This window comes from Cryptomeria japonica, chromosome 10 (assembly GCF_030272615.1).
Source record: "Cryptomeria japonica chromosome 10, Sugi_1.0, whole genome shotgun sequence".
Lineage (NCBI taxonomy): Eukaryota > Viridiplantae > Streptophyta > Pinopsida > Cupressales > Cupressaceae > Cryptomeria > Cryptomeria japonica.
The window spans coordinates 268,318,139-268,340,182 of NC_081414.1; the positions used below are offsets into that span (position 1 = coordinate 268,318,139).

General features: G+C 38.3%; 1 pseudogene; it reads left to right on the top strand.

Annotated features, from left to right (window-relative positions):
* The window catches only part of LOC131858895 (cytochrome P450 750A1-like), a 46,879-nt pseudogene extending 41,891 nt beyond the window's left edge, over positions 1-4,988 (top strand).
* The last annotated feature ends 17,056 nt before the right edge of the window (positions 4,989-22,044 follow it).

Genomic DNA, 22,044 nt, shown 5'->3' on the forward strand with positions numbered 1-22,044 from the left:
TAGACTTAGGGAGAAGCTAAAACCTAGAACAGCTACTAAAATCAAGAAAGATGGGTCTCGGCAAAAAGGCCTGATCAGGTACCCAAATACAATGAAATCTCTATGAAATGGAGAAAAAGGAGAAAACCCAATGGGGGAAAAATCCTATCCAAAAAGAGATAAAAGAACATGATGAAAGAAATAAGGAAGGAAGGCCTCATAAAGAACCCCCAAGGACAAATTCCTTCACCCCAAGCATAGAGCGCAACTGAAGATAGCGTGGCGATACAAAAGGTTTCGTGAAGATGTCTGCAAACTGCTTAGCAGTGGGAATGTACTCCAAAATGAGAGAACCATCCTGAATCAACTGGTAGATGAAATGGATGTGAATCTCAATATGCTTTGTCCGCTGATGCTCTACCGAGTTGCGAGAAATGTGAATAGTACTCTGATTGTCACACCAAAGAATAGTGGGACTATCAGGAGGAAAACCAAACTTAGTCATCAATTGTCGAAGTCATAAGATCTCCTGACTTGCGAGAACGGTAGCTCGGTACTTAGCCTCTGTAGATGATATTGCATGAGCAGTCTGCTTCTTGCAAGACCATGTGATAGGACTAGAGCCAAAATAGAAAACAAATCCAAAAGTAGACTTCCGATCATTGACATCACCAGCCCAGTCTGAGTCAGTGTAGCCAACAATGTGAGGTTCCCCTGATGTGTAGTGAAAACCATGAGAAATAGAGCCCCGAATGTACTGAAAAATATATTTGGAAGCTTGCCAATGACTCTCATGAGGATCATGGGAGAATCGAGACACAAGACCAACCGCAAAGGAAAGGTCAGGATGAGTGTGTGTCAGGTACAATAATGTGCCAACCAACTACCTATAAAGTGTAGAATCTACTAAAGGAGTGGGGCAAGTAGTAATCAAAATAATCCCTGACTGAAAACAAGTGGGGGCAGGCTTGCAATCAAGCATGCCAAACTGTCGAAGCATGTCAAGAGCATACTTCTGCTGGTAAATGTAGATCCCATTAGAAGACTGAATCACCTGAAGACCAAGAAAATAGTGTAGAAGAATGAGATCTGTCATCTCAAACTGGTCCATTAAAGCTCGTTGAACATGTAGAGTCATAGAGGATGAGCTACCTGTGATGAGGAGATCATCAACATAGATCACAAGAATCAGGATCTCACCCTCAAGATGCTTAATGTACACTGTGTGATCAAAATGACAGCGGCTGAAACTAGTGGAGAGCAAGAAAGAGTGTATCTTCTCATACCAAGCTCGAGGGGCTTGTTTGAGACCATACAATGAACGTCGAAGTCTGCAAACCAAAGAACTAACCTGCACAAATCTCTAAGGCTACTCCATATAGATTTCCTCATGTAGGTCTCCATGCAAGAAAGCACTCCTCACATCCATCTGAAAAATGGCCCATCCCCTAGAAGTTGCAAGGGATAGTACAAAGTGAATAGAGTTCATCTTGGCGATGGGGGCAAATATCTCAGAGATCAATACCCTCAACCTACAAGAAACCCTTTGCAACAAGACAATCTTTGTACTTATCAATCAAACCATTAGCAACATACTTGGTGCGATACAACCATCGGCACCAAAACAGCCCTTCTACCCTTAGGAAGAGGATAGAGATCCCAAGTATTATTCCTCATCAAAGAAGAATATTCCTCCTCCATAACACAATCCCACTCAAGGTGTCTTGTTGCCTCTGAAAAACTTCTGAGGATCATCGAAAATGGCATAAATCAAAAGACTAGAACCCACAGTATGAGAATGGATGTGACAAGTATCTGAAGGATCACCAGCCATAGATCCTGTCGCCTTAACAGTAAAGTGAGCCCACTTGGGCATCTGAGGTGGAGAAGATGGAGGTGGAGATGGTAGATCATCAGCAACATCATCATAATCATCCTCAAAATAAGCCTAAAGATATGCAATGGGAGGAGTAGGTAGAAGGGTGGATACTGGAGATAGGGTATCCACTGTGGGAAGGCACTCATCAAACTAAACATCCCGTCAAAATAGGACCTCTCTTGAATCAGGATCAAACAACTTGTATGCCTTAACATCCTCACAATAGCCAACCAAAATGAGGGGTCATCTCTTCCGCTCTATTTCTCTCCTCTAAGCATTAGGAATAAATGCCCATGCCTCACTGCCAAGTACTTGAAAAAAAGAAACATTAGGCTTGTCATGAGACCAAGCCTCCTCAGAAGTCATATGTCTAATCACCTTGTGAGGCATCTGATTCTAAATGTAGTTGGCACAATTGATTGCCTTAGCCTAAAAAGACAAATTCATGGACCTGGATTGAATCATACAATTCGCCATCTCCTGTAAAGTTTCGTTCTTTCTCTCGGCAACACCGTTCTACTGAGGGGTATAGGGAACAATAAATTGATGTTGTAAACCATGCTCAATGCAAAAATCTTAGAAATCTTGATTTACATACTCCCCCCCATTATCCGTCGTATCTGCCGAATAGAACAACCAGACTTGTTCTCTACAAATGTCTTGAAGATTTGAAATGAATCAAAGACATCATAATTGTACTTAAGAAAGTAAACCCATGTGCGTCTGGAGAAGTCATCAATAAATGTGAGTACATACTTGGCCCCAGAAAAAGAAGGAGTAGGGAATGACATGAGGTCACTATGAATCAACTCCAAATGTGCCAAAGCATGAGGGGCTCTTTCCTACAGAAAGGGATCCCTGCAATGCTTGCCAAGCACACAACCTTGACAAACACCATCAGTGCAGAAAATTAGTGGGAGCCCAAGAGAAAGTGTCTGCGTACTCATCTACTGAAGATATCTGTAATTGACATGGCCCAAGCGCTCATGCCAAATCTTACTCACTGAATCTGCATGTGCTATAAGAGATGAACTTGTACCCACAGAGGGCTCAAATCCATCAAATATGTAAAGACAAGATGTAGTATCAACACTCCTAGTAGCCACAACCAAATCAGAGTCATGGAAGTCCCGAATAACCACTTCATGTGGTGAGAAATCAACTGTCTTACCAGAGCCATAATGGAAAATCTGATAAATGGATAGGAGGTTTGTCGAGATGTCAAGGACAACTAGAACATCCTGCAGAGTACCCCCATGCAAAGAGACAAAACCAGAACCCAAGACTGAAAGCTGAATAGAGTCACCCACTGCAATCTATGAAGTACCACAAGAGGAAAAAGAAGTAACCAACTATTGAGTGTGAGTCATATGGTGAGACGCACCAGAATCTAAAATCCTTGTGGACCCATAGGTTGAAGCTCGAGCAGTGAGAGCATGGCCTTTCCCTGTGGAAGGAGAAGACGCCCGAGGTGAGTAGATGTGATATTGTTGCATGGCTTCCTCTAAAGCCCCTAATCATTTCCAACACTTGGAAACTGGATGTCCTTCCTTGCCACAAAAACTACAAGTATCTCCTTATTTCTTCTTAGTCTTGGAGGAAGACTCACCAGACTTAGGAGGTGGCTTGGAGGAATGCTCACTGCCTGCAAAATTCTTCTTTGGCTTTAGTTTTTTCTTTTACTTCTCCTTAGAGGACTGAGCAACCAATTCTTTGTTCTTGGACCCTAAGAGCATGTCCAACTGAGAAAGGTGAGACTTCTCACGAGACAAATGCTCACAAAACACATCAAAGGTAGGCATGGTAAAACGAGCACCCAAGCCATCCATGGTGGAGTAGAAAGAAGAGGCAAAAAACTAAAAAGGACCTTGAAGCTTCAAAAGGATCAAGTGAATGCACTCTGGGTCTGTCTTGATATTTCCACACCCATGGAGAATGGAGTTGGTAGTCTTGAATTTGTTCAAAAAATCCTCAATGCTGGGAAAGGAATCATATGACAAGGAAACCAGCTCCTCCTCAATCTGTAATGCCTAGATCTCATTAACTCTCTCGAAGAGATTCTCAAACTTCAATTACATAGCTTGAGGAGTGAGCAAATCATCAAGGTGAAACAAAAGACTATTGGAAACATGTAATGCGAGAAAACCCATGGCCTCATCCATCTTGTTTCTGTGTTGAAGAATCTCAAAAGGATGCTGCAACAGAGGCTGAACCTCATCCAAACAAGACCACAACCCTCGTACTCTGAGAATCCTCATGATGCAAGGCTTCCAAGTGTGATAGTTGTGTGATGTCAACAACTCAACTGAAGAATCTGCCATGAAACTCTGCACCTGTACCTGCTTGTGTTTTTATTATTATGTGATCTTTCAGAATAGACAGAAGATGCAGAAGGGTTTGTTGGTTTTGAGAGTTTTTGTGTTCTATATTTATGATATAAATGACAGAAAGTGAGAAAAAAACACCCCCCACAAGAGATAAAGCCAAACCCTAGTACATACTAGTGAGAAGGAAGCGGTGCATAAGTAAAAAACTTCAAACTAAAATATCATGTACCTGATGAAAAATCTGAGAAAAAAGATCACATATATGAATAGATCATGCTGAGAGCTTTCCAACGCCTATTCATTTTTGAAAAACGAAGTCTATTTGCCCATTCTATGGCCCTGAAAGTGCAAAAAATAGATCCCACTTTGACTGGAAAATAATACAATCAAACATAAAAGTTGGAAAAAAAATTTCAAAATCATGAGATCCGGCTTAGAACCAGCTTTCTGACGATTATTCATTTTCAAAAACACGACTTCATATGCTCAAGATATGAAGAAAAAACCAACCCTCCCTTCAAAGGCAAGAGAGAGGGGCAATAGTGGTTGTCTGGTGGCAGGGTCAGGTGGAGGTGGCCTGGGGGTGGTCCTTCGGTGGTGGAGCGGCAAAGCGGAGGCGGTGGCCAGGCTACAGCGACGGGCAGGTGGCGTGGCAGCGATGGGCAGGCGGTGCAGGGAAACGGCCGGAGGAGGAGGCTGGCGGGCGGGGGACGATGGTGGTGGGGCCCGTGCTGTCAAGGTCGGCGGTGGTGGGGCCTGCTGCAGGCCAGGGGGCCCATGGTACCCTCCGTACCGTGAGGTAAACCCCAAAAAATGATTTTTTGTTTGAAAAAAAAAAATTCCAAAAAGACTTTGCCTTTGCACAATTTTTGAAGGTTTTTTTTATTTTTAAAAAAAATCAAATTTCGGCCTGCATTTTGTAAAAAGGCAAAAACTAATTTTTTATTTTTATTTTTCTCAAACTGCATGCCAGGTCCGTACGGCCTGGTATAGAACAAAAAATACCCCCAGAGGCTCAGGTGTCGAAAGTGGTCAAGATTTATATGACCATAAGGGTTTTTGGGCCTTTTGAGTATGATGGTGAGGTCCATTTAGGCCCAAAGTGCTCAAAAGAAAAAAAAAATGGGCTATCCCTAGGTGCACAAAAAAAACTTTTGAAAGCCCAGATCTGCTTCCAATGCAAAAAAAATCAAAACAAGAACAGGTAGCTGCAGATCTGAAGCTTTGATACCATGTGAGAGTTGAGAAATACAACACCACAGGAGCCCAAATGATCTCTGCAAGCTGAATAAACCTATTACAAGGAGAAGCAGGGAAGCAACAAAGAAAATCATAAACACAAGAAAATGCTCAAGAATGTGAGAGCTTTGTATTCACAAAAATGTGTAATAGAATAATGATACAAAAGAAAAGATTCAACCTCTAATAGGTCAAGAAACCCTAAAAGAGAAAACCCTAGGCTTGCACATAATAATTAATAAAAGAATTAATTATTATGCACCTAATGTTAGCTTAAGTGTAAAAGAGATAAAGGGGAGCTTAATTAATTAAATAAATGTCGTTTAATTAATCAAGTAAAGACCCGATTACTCTAACAATTGAAATCTACCTAACCGATTACCTCCTGTATACCGATTTGTTCTTTGCTTAACCGGTTTTCCTCTTCTATGTCGGTCTACTCACTGCTTGTCGATTGACCTTTTGTGTGTCAGTCTACTCACTGCTTGCTGGTTGACCTCTTGTGTGTCGATCTACTCCCTATTTACCCTGTTTACTCATTGCTTAGTCAGTTAACCTTAGTATATCGATCTACTTACTATTGATAGACTGTGAGGACTTGGGAGATGATGTTGCCAACAATGACAACCATATCATTCATCGATTATACAAAATGCACCAGAATGCCAACAAACTCCCCCTTTGGCATTGGTGGCAAATACTACAAAACTATGTCGATTTTGGCCCCTATAATTCACAAAATTGTGTCAGTTCTCTAAAATTCTCCCTTTTCCCATCAGTGGCAAAGACTATACACAATAATGTGTCAAAGTAAAGAAAAAAGGTCCTTCAAATTTTCTTGAGCTACTTTCAATGAGGATTCCCATGAAGATTTTACCTGTTTCATGGTGGTGAAATGTCCATGCATAACTGCAATAAAAACCTCCATATCATCAAATGTTTTATAGTCAAGTTCACATATGAGGCGGTCTACTTCTTTAATGTTCATTTGCATGAAGTCAATAATTGGTGCCAAGTAGCATTGTAGCTCTAACAAACTAAGACCTTATTTGTCCTCTTCTTCTTTCAACCTTTTGATTTCCTGATTGAGTTTTTTTACCTTGCCAGTGAAAGTTGATGTTGAACTAGTGAGAGGATCAAAAGAACTTATCAGATCTTGAATTTCTTTTTGAGTCTGATTTCTTTTGTCTTCTAGATCTCTAATGAAATCGGTAAAACTTGAAGATTTGACCAGTAATTGACCAACTTCCTGAACTATATTTCAGACTTCTTCTGTTAGGGTAGAGAGGGAAACCTTTCCAACTAATATTTGTTCCATTAAATTATCTCCTCTCTTTGATTCATATTGCCTTACTGCAACCTTGTCTAGATCAGTTGCCTATGAACCAATTGTTGTAACAAGATTATTTAATTGATCAATGATGGGGTAGTATTATCAACAACAATGGACCAGGGATTAGGTCAGAGAGAATTGTCTTGGCAGAATTGAGAATTCTTGCCTTCTTTTTCTTTGCTCTCAACTTAGCCTTTTCAGCTTGAATTTTTAGTTTTTTTGAAACCTTCATCAGCTGCTCGGGAGTCATCTTCTTTATATCAATGACCGATTCTCCTTCTTCTTCCTCCTTTGTTTCATCTTCCTTATCTGCAATCTCAACTTCTGAACTAGTTGTTGTGATAGTTTTTACCTTCTTCGTTCCACTTTCAGTTTCTAAGTCTAACTTCCTCTTTGTCGGAGGAGTATCCATCATTGCTTTCTTATCCTCTACTTTCTTCTCTTCCTCTTTGCCTTCTTCAGTCAGAATAGTATTTGGTGCCACTAAGTTCCTATGGGATGTATCCTCATAAGGAATGTCTTCAATTATCACCTCATCTTTACTAGTATGCCTAGTATGTTTAGCTTTCTTCACCGGTGAAGTATGAACCGATTGCTCGACATCCTTTGTCAGATTGGGAATATCTGACACAACACTGCCTATGATGTCCTCAACTGTGAAAGTATCAAAGTCTTCAGTGGAGTATTTTTCATTACCTTTCCCTTTGTTAAGGGCAGCTACACCTAGGTCCTATTTTTTCCCTTTGCTATTTCTTATTCAACTTCCTTTTGCTAATCCATAATTTTCTTCCACAAGGCAACACCTTCAGCGTGCACTGCTCCAACTTCACCTACTGCCACTCTCCCAATTCTATTCCTTATTTTCAAATGTTGAATGCATGCTTCATCCATTAGTGAAGCTTGATCAAGGTCTAATTCATGTTGCACTTCCATGAGTGCTTTTATTCTATTGGTAAACAGATTTGTCTCTTTTATGAAATCTTAATATAAAACACAAAATATGACTTTGATTCACCCTTTGTGAAAAGAAAACAAATTACCAACAGTTGGATGAATTAATTGAAATTCAACCTCTACATTAGAGGGCAACTCCTCATTTGATCTGCAATGAATTTATTATATATACTAACACTTTTAACCAGAAAGCATTGAAAGGCTCCAACATTTATCCATCAACACAAATAAACACCTTCAAAACTACAACATAGTTAAATATTTTAAAGAATATTCAAAGGAGAGTTCACAAACTCTGATTCATAACATTCTTGCCGCATACATTCAAAAACAAAATGGGACTCAGCAAGAGAAACTAATAGCTCAACCGAGACTCTCTCATGCCTCACAGGGCAAGGGGGATCAAGCAAATCAATACAATCATGTGAGTCATCCAACATTGAATAGTAAACATGAATTGAAAGGAATTACAGAGGTAACTGATCATCAAATTTTATTGTGCCCTTAGTCAACCTAAGAAAGATTGCAGATCTAAGAACACACAGATTCAGAGATAACACAATATTTCATTAATAACCAGTCATTGTATCATCCCGGCAATTCACATCAAAATTTTATCTACTACTCCCAAAATCACAGTTTTTGGCACCCATTCAAAGGCAAGCTTTTCAGCTTAAATAGCCATCAGGCCATAGTTTTTTACATGCTTTGACAAATAACATTCACTTTCACTTCGGTGAAAGAAATCGTTAAAATAACATAAAAGAAAAACTAAACTAATAGCCACTAAAAGGCCGACATTTCATTGTAAAACAACTAAGCATCCACCACAGCTAAAGAAGTTATGGGCTTGTCTTGCTTTGTCATGGATCCATGCCATTCTAGGTGTGCTGCCAAAAAGTTTAGAATGACTTGGAAATAGGGCAGGCCAATGTCTATGATCCTCTGCTTCCACACTTCTTTGTCCATATTCACCTGTGTGACCTTCGCTTTATGAACCTCTAAGTGATCCGAACAGACAATGAGCATTGATTCAATCCTTGCTACTTTTGAAAAGTCATTGATAGTTAAGGATTTTGTGGTCTGAATGGAATGAAATCTGTCTTGAAATACTTTAATCATGTCTTGAACTTCCTCAACTACCTTGGCTCCCTCCTTCATGAGTTGGATATCAATATATTTAAGGTCCTTCTGTATAGTGTCAATCAAGTCAGTCAGTCCCCTGAGTAGCTTGGTGGACTCCTCATGGCCCTACCCGATGATTGAATTGTGCCATTCCACATTCTTCTTTGATACGTATAGCACATTATCATCTAGGTTCTCCACCGGTTTCTCAACTATGAACTTCATTACTCCATACTTTTGGACATCATTCATTTGTGCAAGAACCGCTACCCACTTAATTCTTTCCTTTTCCCAGGCGACCGTCTCCAGCTTGAGCTCTTTACTCATGGTTTTTGCATTCTTATAAACCTTAACTAGATTAATGATATATTTTGATCCTTGTTGAACTATCAGGTCCAGCCACTTGTTAAACATCTATGTCACTAACCTATTTCTTTGAACTTGGTCGAGCATCTTCTGGTTTGCTGGAGACTTGGGATCAAATTACATTGGTATCTGTGACAATGTTTGATGATCTAGATTGTGAATAGCATTGATGTATTATGCCATCTCTGTGACCATTTGCTTCATTTCTCTCTTGTCTTTTTTATCTTTCCAAGTCCTTGAGATTATCCTCTTTATAGAGGATTCCAAATGTTTTACATCCACAGCCCTTGATGCAACCCCCAAATCTATCTTCTCCACAATAAAATCTTCCTTTGTGGCCTTATCTGCATCTCTCTTAGGAATGGGCTTCGCTACTTCAGTTATCCAGTGTCCTGTGGTGTCATCCACATCAAGCATTGCTCACGTTTTGAGCTTTTGGGGATTTAACGCTTTTCCTATGCATTTACTAACCATGTCTTCTAGTGGAATGGTGATCAACACCACGCTCCTTCTCTTTCCAATGGCGGCCTCTAGCCATCTTGGTGCCTGGGTAGGTTCTTTAGGTGGCAAGGTGATATGTGCATCTGAGGAAGTAATGATTGCCAAAGTATTCATGGGATTCTGTTGAATTCCCATTTCTTCATTTGTATCCATTTCTTGCATCCTGGGCTCACCTTGATCCTGTGAGTTCATTGTTTGTTAAGGCTCTTCACTGGGGTCTAAGTCCACCATTACCTATTACAAAACTGGCTCCCTACTCTTCTTTTTGCTCCTTGACCGAGTTACTCGGGTAGCTGTAAGACCGAATGACGACCTTCCTGACCTTCTTGGCGGTATTTTTTCTATAGCAAGATTTGAGACACCTACAATATCAACAATTTCATTAGTGGCAGAAACAGGGGATTGAAGTACAATGTGAAAATAACTTCTTGATTTGTGTGAGGACATGTGAGGACCCTCCTTGAATTTCAGTTTCCGTAACCATCTCTTTGTTCTCCTGATAACATTGAAGGTCCTTGTTTGGATCCTATCATCTTCTTTTTTACTCTAGTCAATTTCTGGAATCGGTTTCCCTTCAATCTCGATACCAAACTCAAGATCCAAGATGTCTTCCTCTGTATCTTCCAATACACTTGATGTATTAATCAAGAGCCTCAAGTTAGCTATCTATCGTAAAGTGAATCTTGACCACAACCTCTTTCTTACTTCCTAATCATCCTTGTTGTTTTCCCAATAATCCTCTATCTGAGGTTCATGGCAGAAATGACTGTCTATATTAAGGTTCTCCCTTGCATAACCGTTGCTGTTGAATATTCGCCTAGCCATATATGGCTTCAGGTTCATCCTTTTGAACTCCAGTTCCAGATTCAAGGCATCTGATACTGATTTCCAACTGTAATACCCAAGTTCAATAGGAAATACCACCCCAAATTCACCCTTTGCCCCTAATATTTTATCTATATAAGCCAACTGCCTACTCACTTCTGTAAGCACGTAGCTATCAAAGGCATACCTGGGTAATTTGAGTGGTTGGCCTTCAAAACCACCTACCCGTATGTAAGTAAACCGTGGAAATTGGATAAAGAAACTCTCATATCTACTCACAAATTCCATAGCCTCAATGGACATTCTCTTGTTTACATCACCCTGAAGCTCAAAGGTCACCCTTCCTACAAAGACTCCATTCCATCTGTCAATTTGTTCAATATATCTTTGTTGTTGCAACAAGGGGTAATAATTGTAAACCTTCATTCCATCAATCCAGGGTTCACTGGGTAATCCAGGCCAATCTCTTATGCAGGCTAAAATATAAAACAGGTAAGAAGACATGTAAAATCCAGTCATCCCCACAAAATTTCATAGTCCTTCGTGAAGCCTCTCTACAATTACCTGAGACCAATCCAGAAATTTGTCACCAGATAGAACTACTTGGACGAAGAAGTACATTCAGTCTTCCCAGTAGAAGGAATGTGAATGCCCCTTTACTCTGTTCAAAAACACAATGATGTCTTGCACCTCTGTGATGAGGTGTTCTCTGGTTAGGGGTTTGGGTAATCGTGACCCTCCTTTCTGAACTCTTAAGAGCCAATTTCTTGAAATTACACTTCTATATTTGCTCTTCTTCTCAGAGAAATAGGCATATGAATTTCCAATGGTCCAATCCTCATACTCATCTTTATGCGGAATACCCATTGTCACCATCATCGGTTTCCTATACCCCACCATCATTGTTTCTGATGCACCTGTTCTCAGAGTTATATCTGTTCATGCAAGCCAACACTAAATCTGGACACAGCGCGACAAGTGGGAATGCAGCAGCTTCCACAAGACCACTCTTAACTATTTTCTCCATTAATGAACCAGCCTGAGGATTCTTAGTCCTTTCAAGGAAATCCCCTAGATCCACATGAACTAAGCAGGTGTCTTCCATTTCCGGCAAGATACTCACCAAACATGAGGTTCGGTCAAGCTTTGGCAACACTGGCCTCATTTTTACTAACTATTTCCTTTACCAAGAAAATTTAACAGCAATATAGTATGCTACCCCAACAATTTTCAGATTTCCCCCTTTTCTATACTAATAAAATTCCAGTACACAAAGAAACATAACATAGGAGAGAGCAACTAAACTACCCGATAACACCATGAAAACTAGAAATTCTTCCGGAGAACAGAGCTAGGTTTACCTTTGGTGCCTCCAATTTATTGAAGTATGGCAACTACGACCTTTCTAAATATGGAAATAAACTCATACATCTTTTCCTTTGATGAGACGGGTAAATATCTATAGGACCACACACGTTTCATCATGATTTACCCAAGCGTGCGAAGTAATGGTGAAATGACAAACCTTACACCTTAATTATCCATCACTTTCACACAGGAAATTTGATGTTTGCATGATTACTTTCCTCATTTAGAATTTCAAAAAGTCAAATAAGGGAATATTCCTTCTTGTAGCGTCGCTTTTATTTCCACTAAAAAGATTTTGGGTTAGTTGAAATGAACTTATGAACCTTGAACCTCTTTGAACAAAAGGTTCAACAGTTCAAGTTCACTTAAGAAGTATAACAGTAACAAGCAGCACATAAACAACACCGAGAATGAGCGGCAAAAGAAAAGGACTATTTAAAGTGAACCTTGAACCTCTTGTACCGCTTGAAATTTGGTTCAAGGTTCAAGACCGCATATTAACTCAACACAAAAAGGAAAGAAGACTCACGCTTGTCATATAACAAAACATTGTTGCGACTCACAAAAGGGCATTTCGAACCTTGAACCTTGAACCTCTTTGAAAATTTGGTTCAAGGGGTTCGAAACATCAATGACCAAAAACAAAACAAAAATGCACTTGCTCACACGGTGACAAAGACCAAAACAACCCTCTTTTAAAATCATGCTTTGAACCTTGAACAATATGAACTTTTGACAAAAGAGTTCAACGGTTCAAGTACGAGGAGAACTAAGGACCCGATGGAACAAAGGCACAAAAGGCAACCCACGAATTGGAATATTTAAAAAGGGAAAAAATTGTGGGTGGACTAACATATTCTGAGTTCCTTTTCAATAGCTAGAGCTAGTTTCCATCTCCCTTCAATTTGATCTTGCAAATCTGATGGGATTATATCATATAATTCACTAGGAGTCCTACAAAACTTTTGCAAGTTCCAGATCAGGGCTTCTTCAATTTTCCTTTGTCTTCTTCATTACTGAGGGATTATGATCTCCCAACACTAGATAGACCTCCAAATTCTTTGATCCCATGGACCAATTCATCAATTGTTGGGGCTTTGTTCCTTCCACTTTTTCTAACCTCCTTGATTTCCACATCTGATTGGGTTTCAGAGATGTCACCCTCTTTTTCATCCTTTTTAAGCTTTGTATCAATTCTTCCTTCACTCTTCTTCTTTCTGGTATAAGTCACACATACCGGTCTATCTTTACTAGGGGAAGAGACAAGGGTACCTAAATCTTTTTCTTTTGTATATGTTGCAGGCTTGGTTGTTGTAGTCCCCTTTGGTTTAGTTCTTGGCACTTTCTTCTTTTCACCTATTAATTCTTCATCTTTATTAGGGTTGACTCCTAATTATTCACAGGCATCGGTGGAAGTAGTGTTACCTGATGCTTCTCCTCCATACTTTTTGTCAAGAGTGTCAATCATTATTCTTACTTTTCTTTTCATGATTGGCACCTGAAGTTCTTGTTTTATTTTGGAGCTTTCTTCCTCATAGGTTCCAAATCTCTTTTCCTTCGAGTCTACTGGTTTGGACAATAGCACATTGACATGAATTTTAACAATATCTGCTGCAACCTCATAGCCCATAGGTGGAACCCACAATTTTTTGGGTTGAACCGCTTGAATGATACAACAATCTATGTCTACAGGAAAGAAAATGTTGTCTTTGTAATTCTACACTATACTAGTTGGAATTATTTCCCTCTTGTGCATCCTAATTTGGAATTCCTTAAAGTATCCCCACATTGTTTCACCAAACTTATCTCCTATATCCCTAATCATTTCACCTATCTGAACCATGACAGGTTTCCCTTCATACCATACTACATTACCCTTACCAGGGAAAACACTTTGCACATAGAAAAATATACATACTAGTAGTGAGCCATATTTGAAGGATTGTTTCTTGTCCTTCTTAATTATTTCCATGTTCACCATAATTTGACTTTTAATCATCTCAAAAATATCATAGGTTGCATCCTCCTTGATAATTCGATAGCTAGCATGTATGGCACCGCTCGACGCATTATTCATCTGACTTGATTGATAAACCTCGTAACCCAACACTGCAGAAGCAAATCTTACTTCAGGATCTTCAATATGGGTGATTGTCATTTCTCTACTATCAAATCGGGATTTAGTTAACTAGATGACTTCAGATGATGAAATAGTTCTTACGTTCAACACTTCACTTGTTGCACTAAACCATGTCACTCTTTGAATCACCTCCTTTGTAATCTTGATCGGTGATTGAGCTTCTAGCCTGAAAAATTGATCATGAACTCTGCTTAGTACATACCTAACCCAGTCATCATGAAACTGATCAAGAAAATCAACAACATTAGCCAAACCCTTGGTCTTCAGAGGTAGAAATTTTGCCTTCATTTGATCATTAACACAAAACCCTTTAAACTCATTTCGAATGAACTTGTCTCCAAGTTATTCAAGCTTGCAGTGAATGTAGGAGTGAATGTCTTCAACCAACAATACACCAGAGGGTACAAATGATAGGGCTCTAGTCATGTCGATCTCAACAGCTTTCATCGGATGCAGCTTGAACTTGGGTTGGGATTCTTTGATAGCTTCAACCAACACAAGAGTCGATATCGATGCTGCCATGATGACCTTCAAACAAACTTTTCTCAGACAAAGTTGAATACCTTCTCCTTAGAAATACCAAACATCACTATCGCTCTTCTTGAACTTTTCGCACAAAAATTTCTTAGCAAGATTCAAATCGCCTTTGATTCCGTAGGAGCTCGACAGATTTCACAAGAAAACAAGATAAATGAAAATGTGTTGATATTTCCTTATTTATCCATTGATATTTATTGGCGTTATCATACAACGATTAGTTTTGAAATTTATAACTTAAAGTACACCGATTTGCCTTTAACGGTTGTTTGGTCTCGATACCAATACACAAACAACTAACTCACAAGACATTCTTCAACCAAGAACTTTTAGACTAGCTTTTATGCATCACAATTATATAGATAGAGATATCCTTAAATTTCTTAAGGGGATTCAAAAGTAATCTTACCATATGTGATCCCCCTAGGCATCGGTATGCCTAGTTAGAAGAGGAACTGTCATCACCGATGGATGATGACTTGGTTTCAAAATGACCTTCTCCTTCTTTTCTTTCTTCCTTCTTGATCCATGTTTTTTTTTATTTCATTTCTCACTTCTTCAATTGTCTTCTTTCCTTTTAGGTCATTTTTCTCTTTCTTCTTGCTAAACCGGTTCTTGTCTTCAGACTGGTTGTAGGATTGGTTCCTGCACTCTCTGGCTAAGTGAACGATCTTATAGTAGTTGAAACATGCCATACCAATTTTCCTCCATGGTCCTTAATTATTTCTTTGGCCCATTCTCATTCTTTAATTTTCTACAACATGACCAAAATTACCACATGTGTAATAGGTGGCAGTGAACTTATTACTCTTTTTTTCAGGACTGACGGGTTTGAATGGTGATCTTGATACATTTGAATTGAATCTGCATTCTTCATATTTGTGTCCAAACTTATTGCATGTGAAGCAATGTCCATTAAATATTTTTCTATTTGACATACTGCTAGATTGAGATCTACACTCATAAGCAGTGTGGCCATACTTATGACAATTATGGCAGTAACCATCAAAAGTGAAAATCTTCTTTTGACTAACCGGTTTATTTCTACACTCATTAGTCTTATGACCCGATTTGCCACAATGATTACAAGAGGATTTGGAAAACTCCATACCTTTCACTTCTGAATGGTTCCTTTTGTCATCCTTCATCTTTTTGGCTTTAGATGATTATCCAGTTTCCATAGGACCTATACCGAGGTAACCAAGACCAGTTGTTTCCTTTGATCTTCTCTAAGCCTTCAACTGTTTATCTACCTTCTCAGAGCTTTCATTGAATTTCCTCAACTTCTTATTTCTCTCATTTTCAGTTTTTAACTCACTCTTGAGTTGTTGAATCTCTTTCATCATCTTCTCCTTTTCTTCTATGTTGTCATGCAAATGCTTATGTAAATATTCATTCTCCTGAGTGAGAATTTTGATTTCTTCATCTTTATCAATCATGATTGCATCATTTTCTCTTAGGGCATATTCAACAAGGCTCCTGGCTCTTTCATCTTTTGACAGATCTTCTTCTCCCTCCCTCTTTCTTTCATCAGCATTTTTGTTGGCTTCCAGTATCTTAGTCATTCTCAGGGCCTGACCTTCATGTTCTCTTTTGAGATGTGTGACTTCTTTAGTCAGCTTTTTGTTCTTTTCCATGAGTTCTGAGACTTCTTATCCATCTTCTTTAGATCCACTTTGTTCAAAGAGTTGATCTATGATGTCTTGACTCTCATTTAGCTATTGAGCTAATTCCTTCCTTTTTGCAAGAGATTTTCTTAGTCTCTCTTTCAGCTGGGTGATGATTTCATTTGCTTCATCAATCTGCTTCTGATACTGATATTCTTCCATGACCTTTATCCTCAAGTTGTCAAGCTTCACATCAGAGAAATATGGCTCTGATACCAATTGTTAGTCCCAATAGGTGCTGAGAGGGGATGGGTGAATCAACACTTTACCAGTTTTAACCAATTAAAATATTTAACTCAAATTTGTACTAACATATCATTCATCAATGTAAATATTTACTGCAAAAGATTATGCATGCATGAAAAGATACACAATGACACCAATAATTATCTCATGGAAACCCAAATGGGAGAAAACCACGGTGTGAGTAAAAACTCACAAAATTTGTACTCTTCTAGAGTACACCCAATAAGAAGCCATCCTTGCTAGGAGATTAAAAAGACACTGTTAGGTGTCACCCGATTAAGGGATTTTGTCTAAGGCTTGTTAGTGCCTTTACCTTGTTATAGGTAGCCTTGTTAAAGGTCTTAAGATCAACAATTAAGATGACACCCTGTTAAGGGATTTTAACAATGGGACCTATTAGAGTCCACCCTAATAAGGGATTTTGGTTGCAATGGTTGAAAAGCAACAAAAGGATAATCTATTGGAGTAGCTACTAATAGCTTGATCAGATCACGCTGTAAAAACAAACTCTATCTGCATCGGTTGTATCTTCTCTGCACACCACTGGTTTCTTGCTTATACATTAAACTCTACACTTTGTTGGTTCTCTATCCTTTGGCTCTATACTTATGATGGTCATCTAAACTTTAGCTCTGTACTATGCTTTGCTCCCCCTGTATTCACACTTTCTCACCTCACTATCTGCATGAGAAACAACTCTTTCAAAAAGAAATTATGCAAAATTATTACCCTTCCAATCTTTTGCCAACTTTCCCTCCAAAATATCCTATTCAAAATTATGTTACCATGCCTTAAATCACTCTCCTAAAATCACTGCAGGAATCTATGTCAAGATAGTCGATCATGCCGATAAGTCCGCTGGTTGACTGGAGAAGACTATCGATTTAACTGAATGTTAACTTGACGTCGCCACTCTATCGATTATAGACTCTACCTGTGTACCAATCAAAATCTACCTAACTAATTACCTCCTGTATACCGATCTGTTCTCTACTTAGTCGGTTTTCCTCTTCTGTGTCAGTCTACTCACTGCTTCTCGGTTGACCTTTTGTGTGTCGATCTACTCACTTCTTTCTGGTTGACCTCATGTGTGCCGATCTACTCCCTGTTTACTCATTGCTTAGCCGATTAACCTCAGTATACCAGTCTACTTCTTGTCGATAGACTGTGAGGACTTGGGAGATGATGTTGCCAACAATGATAACCATATCATTCACCGGTCATACAAAATGCACCAGAATGCCAACAAACCAATTTACCCCCCCTCTCAGTTTTCCTGTTGCTTTGTTGCTAACATCATCAACCATGTGGTGAGGTATGTTGCTTATGGAATTTATTATAATATTTGTTTCAAAAATAGAGAAGAATCAACTTTGCAAATCATAGTATACATTGCACATCAAATTGTAAAAGAAAGCGAAGATTTCGATTTGTGTGAGTTACAAAGGAATAAATTAACATAAAATATTACTATGACAAAAAATAAGGGATGTCTTTTCCAGTTTGGTTCTTTAATCATATGCTTAATGTTTTATTTCTCAAAATATTTACCATTGAAGGAAAATATTGTATGACAGTCGAATATCCCTGTTAGAAAGCAGATCTACAAGTATCTGACTTGTTTGGTAGAAAAGGACCAGGTATGCAACAATCATTTCATGAACCTTCATAAGATATGGTGTTCTAATCTGGTTCTTAGCATAATCAGTGCTCTTGAGGAGAGTTCCTCCTCCGACAGAAGAAGTTTAAAGAGAAGAAGTGTTTTTTCTTCTCTGAAAATGATGAAGATAATGAAAAGTGAAGAAAAGAAAGAGATAATTTCCTTTGATAATCTAGAACATTCTACAAAAGCTATAGGAAAGATGGCTTTGATAGAAAAAAAAAAAGAAGACAATATGGATGATGATGACCTGTGTAGAACTGAAAACATCTTAAGTATGCTTGAAGTAGTGGATGGCATGAAGAAGATTGAAAATTATGGCTTTCACATCCTTCATATGATCGGGATAAAATTGAGGAATTTTTAGTTGATTATTTTCTCTGGAATGACATTACTCTAAATAGTCTAGAAAATATCCTCTCGAATGTTCTTTTTGAACTGCTTAAAGATCATATGAATCAGTCTCCCAAGAAATCTGATGAAAAAGGTGAAGTTCAGGAAGATATGCAGAGAAAGTTTACGTATTCTTAGAAAATATTGTTTGAAAGCATTAAGGAAATGAAAGTTTTTGTTGAAGAAGGGGCCAAAGTATATAAGTATTATCTCTAGTGGCCTACTACTATTGAACATTTTAAAGCTAAAATTGACTCCATAAGTCTGAGTTGAATTCCATTGGTAATTCATTTGATATTTTTAGTGACAAAGATGGTGAAAAAAGAAAGAAGATAAATTCTTTGCAGTCTAACCTTATATTTTTCCATAGGTAGAAAGAAGATGTGGTGAATACTTTCTGGAAAGTGAAGGAGATAGTTGAAGCTCTAGACTGGAATATCTTTTTGGTCTCCTTATTGAAGCACAGAAGTGTGAGCAGAACCCTTATGTCTCAAGTTCTTTATTTGAGGCTATTGATTTGCTAGTAGAAAATAAAATTTTAGGTGTGAGTCTCAATTTGGCTGTGGATTCTTGGAAGATCTTCTTCTAGAATTTAAAGAGAAGTATAAAAGAATTTTTAAGGAAAATCGTAATTGAAAACTTTCTTTATAGCGCAATTTTGGTAACCTTTTTCATTACCCTTTGTCCTTGATGTCAAAGGGGGATAAATATGGAGAGATATAGTCATTATCAAAGAAGAAGTATTTTGGAAAATCTTAGAGATATTATTTAAGGGGAAGATACGGTGAGATATATACAAATGATAATACAGAGAGTAGAGTATAAGTATTTTTCCATCAATCACAAAGGGGGAGATTGTTAGAAATGTATGTTGGTTGTCATTGATGTTGATCCCAGTGATCCAGATTGGTTTGGATATTACAGTATGTAGTGTATATAGAGTGTGTAGAGTGTTGGTAGTGTAGAGCACTGGAAGATAAGTATGTATGTATGTAAGGTAGCCAATAGTCATTGTAAGTATGTTGCTGGTATGTTTTCCGGTAGGATGTTACTCCAAAAATGTGTAGTTTTAGTATGTGGATATTTTCTCATAGTGTCTAATTTTTGGTGTTGGTTGTGGCAATTGAGTTTGTGCTCTAGATGTATATCCAATGTAGTCTAGCAGTATTTAGTTGACTTGTCTCAAGATTACAGTGCTCCATATTTTTGTCTCATTGCAGACATGATAACACATTTTTGGTATGTTAGTAGTCATTTCTTAAGATTGCTATATTCAAGTTTTGGTGCTATAAAATTTGTATTCCGGATGTTATTCTCTAGAAGTATATTTGGTTGTGCAATATTTGATTATTCTATGAGCTCTGCATTCCTCCAATTTTTGGTCTCTAATGATGGTCATTTGGTGATTAGTCATTTATGTCTTTAACTTGTTTATGTTAGATTGGATCGTTCTTTTTGTGCTTCAGAAGCTTGTTCTTGTGGAGGTTCAAGGAAATATTTATTTTGGGTCTAGCCATCCTTGAATGCCTTTAACTTTTTTTTTCTTTTTTGCTTGTAGCATGTGATCTGACAGTTGGAGTATCTTTGGGGAAAGTTTTTTTGTGGTAGACTTGGTGCTTATACTGGTGGTGTACATATATGTGTGTTATGCTTTGGTAGTAGGTGAGAAAAAGAAAGAAGTGAGATGAATATGATAGTGTGTGTGAGAGACAAAAGGTTAAAAATGAGGATTACATATTGAATTGTGAAGGTAGAATTGGTGTGACAGTGAATTAGTGCAAGTGTATTAAGAAAGAGTTGTAGTAATTCCTAACTAGATCTATTGTAGATTGTTATGGTGATATTTGAGCTTATTACGAACTAAGCTCATGCATATGTAGATGAAATTTTTCTCAGTTCATACATGTTTCTCTTGATAGTGAGCCTTTCGATAGTAAGAAATTGTAATCTAGGTAGTGAGCCCTCCGATAATGAACCTTGTAATCCCATATAACTAGTTATATTATCCTGAGAGTTTACCCTCTCCATGGTTTTTATTATTTGAGTTTTCCACATATTAAAATATGGTGTCTCTCTTATGGTTGTGTATGTCTTGCATTTTATTTATATTACATATATCACTTTATGCTAAGGGTAATTGAGATCAAATTAAGTTTCAAAATTTCAAATCATTTTGTGGAGGGAATATTAATTCACCCCCGCTTTCAGTGTTCCAGTCTGTTCAATAATGATCATTTTATGTGCAATTATTATTATTAATTTCCTAGGTTAATTGGCCACTTATGAGTGTTTATTTCTATCTAACCTCTATGTAGTATAAAACTATTTTTATATAACTTGTCTTCTAGTAAGGATGAATATTTCAAATGTTTTTCTAAGTAAATGTTTTGATTAGATTAAAGTAGGATAGGCCCAAACCATTACATAACTACCACATTGGTGCACAAAAGGGAGAAGCTCACAAGCAGTGAGACCACCAAGAACACAAAACCAAAAAAGGATAAACCCATTTTTGAAGTAAGCTTTTGACTGGAGCAACAAACCAATGGGAATAGGGTTCCCAACAAATCAAAATAGAAGAATTTAGGAAAGCACCTTAAACCATCTTCCTAACAACACCCCTTGAGTATGTTGGAATCATAGCAGCCAAGGGAGAAAACAAGAACCTTAGCACTATTAACAAGAGAGTCAAGGAGACAAAAACCTAATAGTGGGTTTTGAAATTCTCCTTGCAACCTTTTACCTAAAGGACCACCTTGAACTGAGACATTCTTAGCTAAGGACGAAGACCCTGAAGACCTTGGAGTCAACTGGTTTTGGAAGACACCCAATAACCTTTGAGATAGAAGCCCTATAAGAGAAATAATAAGAATCACCTCCATAGGCCCAGTGTGAGTAGAAAAAACAAACATCAAGCTTTGAAAGGCATCCTGCAAGCTTGTACAAATAGGAATCCTACAAACAACCTTGTTCATAGAATGTGAAAGGGGCACCAAAAAGCCCAAGGACTCTTGAGAACAAGCCCCGCCAAGCTCAGTATGGGCCCATCTGAAACTTTGAACAGGATATCCAAAGAGAGTCACCTCAGAAGAGCCCACTGGGTGACAAGGGTCAAGTGATCCAAAAGAAGAGACCCAAAATGAAGTAGCATTTACCAAAGGAACCATCTTTCACCATAGATGTAGGCACAAGAGAGGCAAGGCCCTCTCTGGTTAATCTCCCACAAGGAAACTATCCCATAGCACTCCTCTAGAGAAAACCCACAACTACTAATGAAAGACTAGCTCCATTAGGAATGCTTATTTTCTCATAAATCTATATAAACACACCCTATGAACCCCATCACAACCAAAGACCCTATGATTGTAGCCCTAGCTCTCAAAGCCACAAAGAAAAAGTCCCTCCTTGGGCAGAGACAACAAATAGTCCTAGTAAGAAGACCTTTGCAAGATGTACAAGGATAGGGTACAACCAAAAAACTCTAGTCAACACACTAAAAACCCTT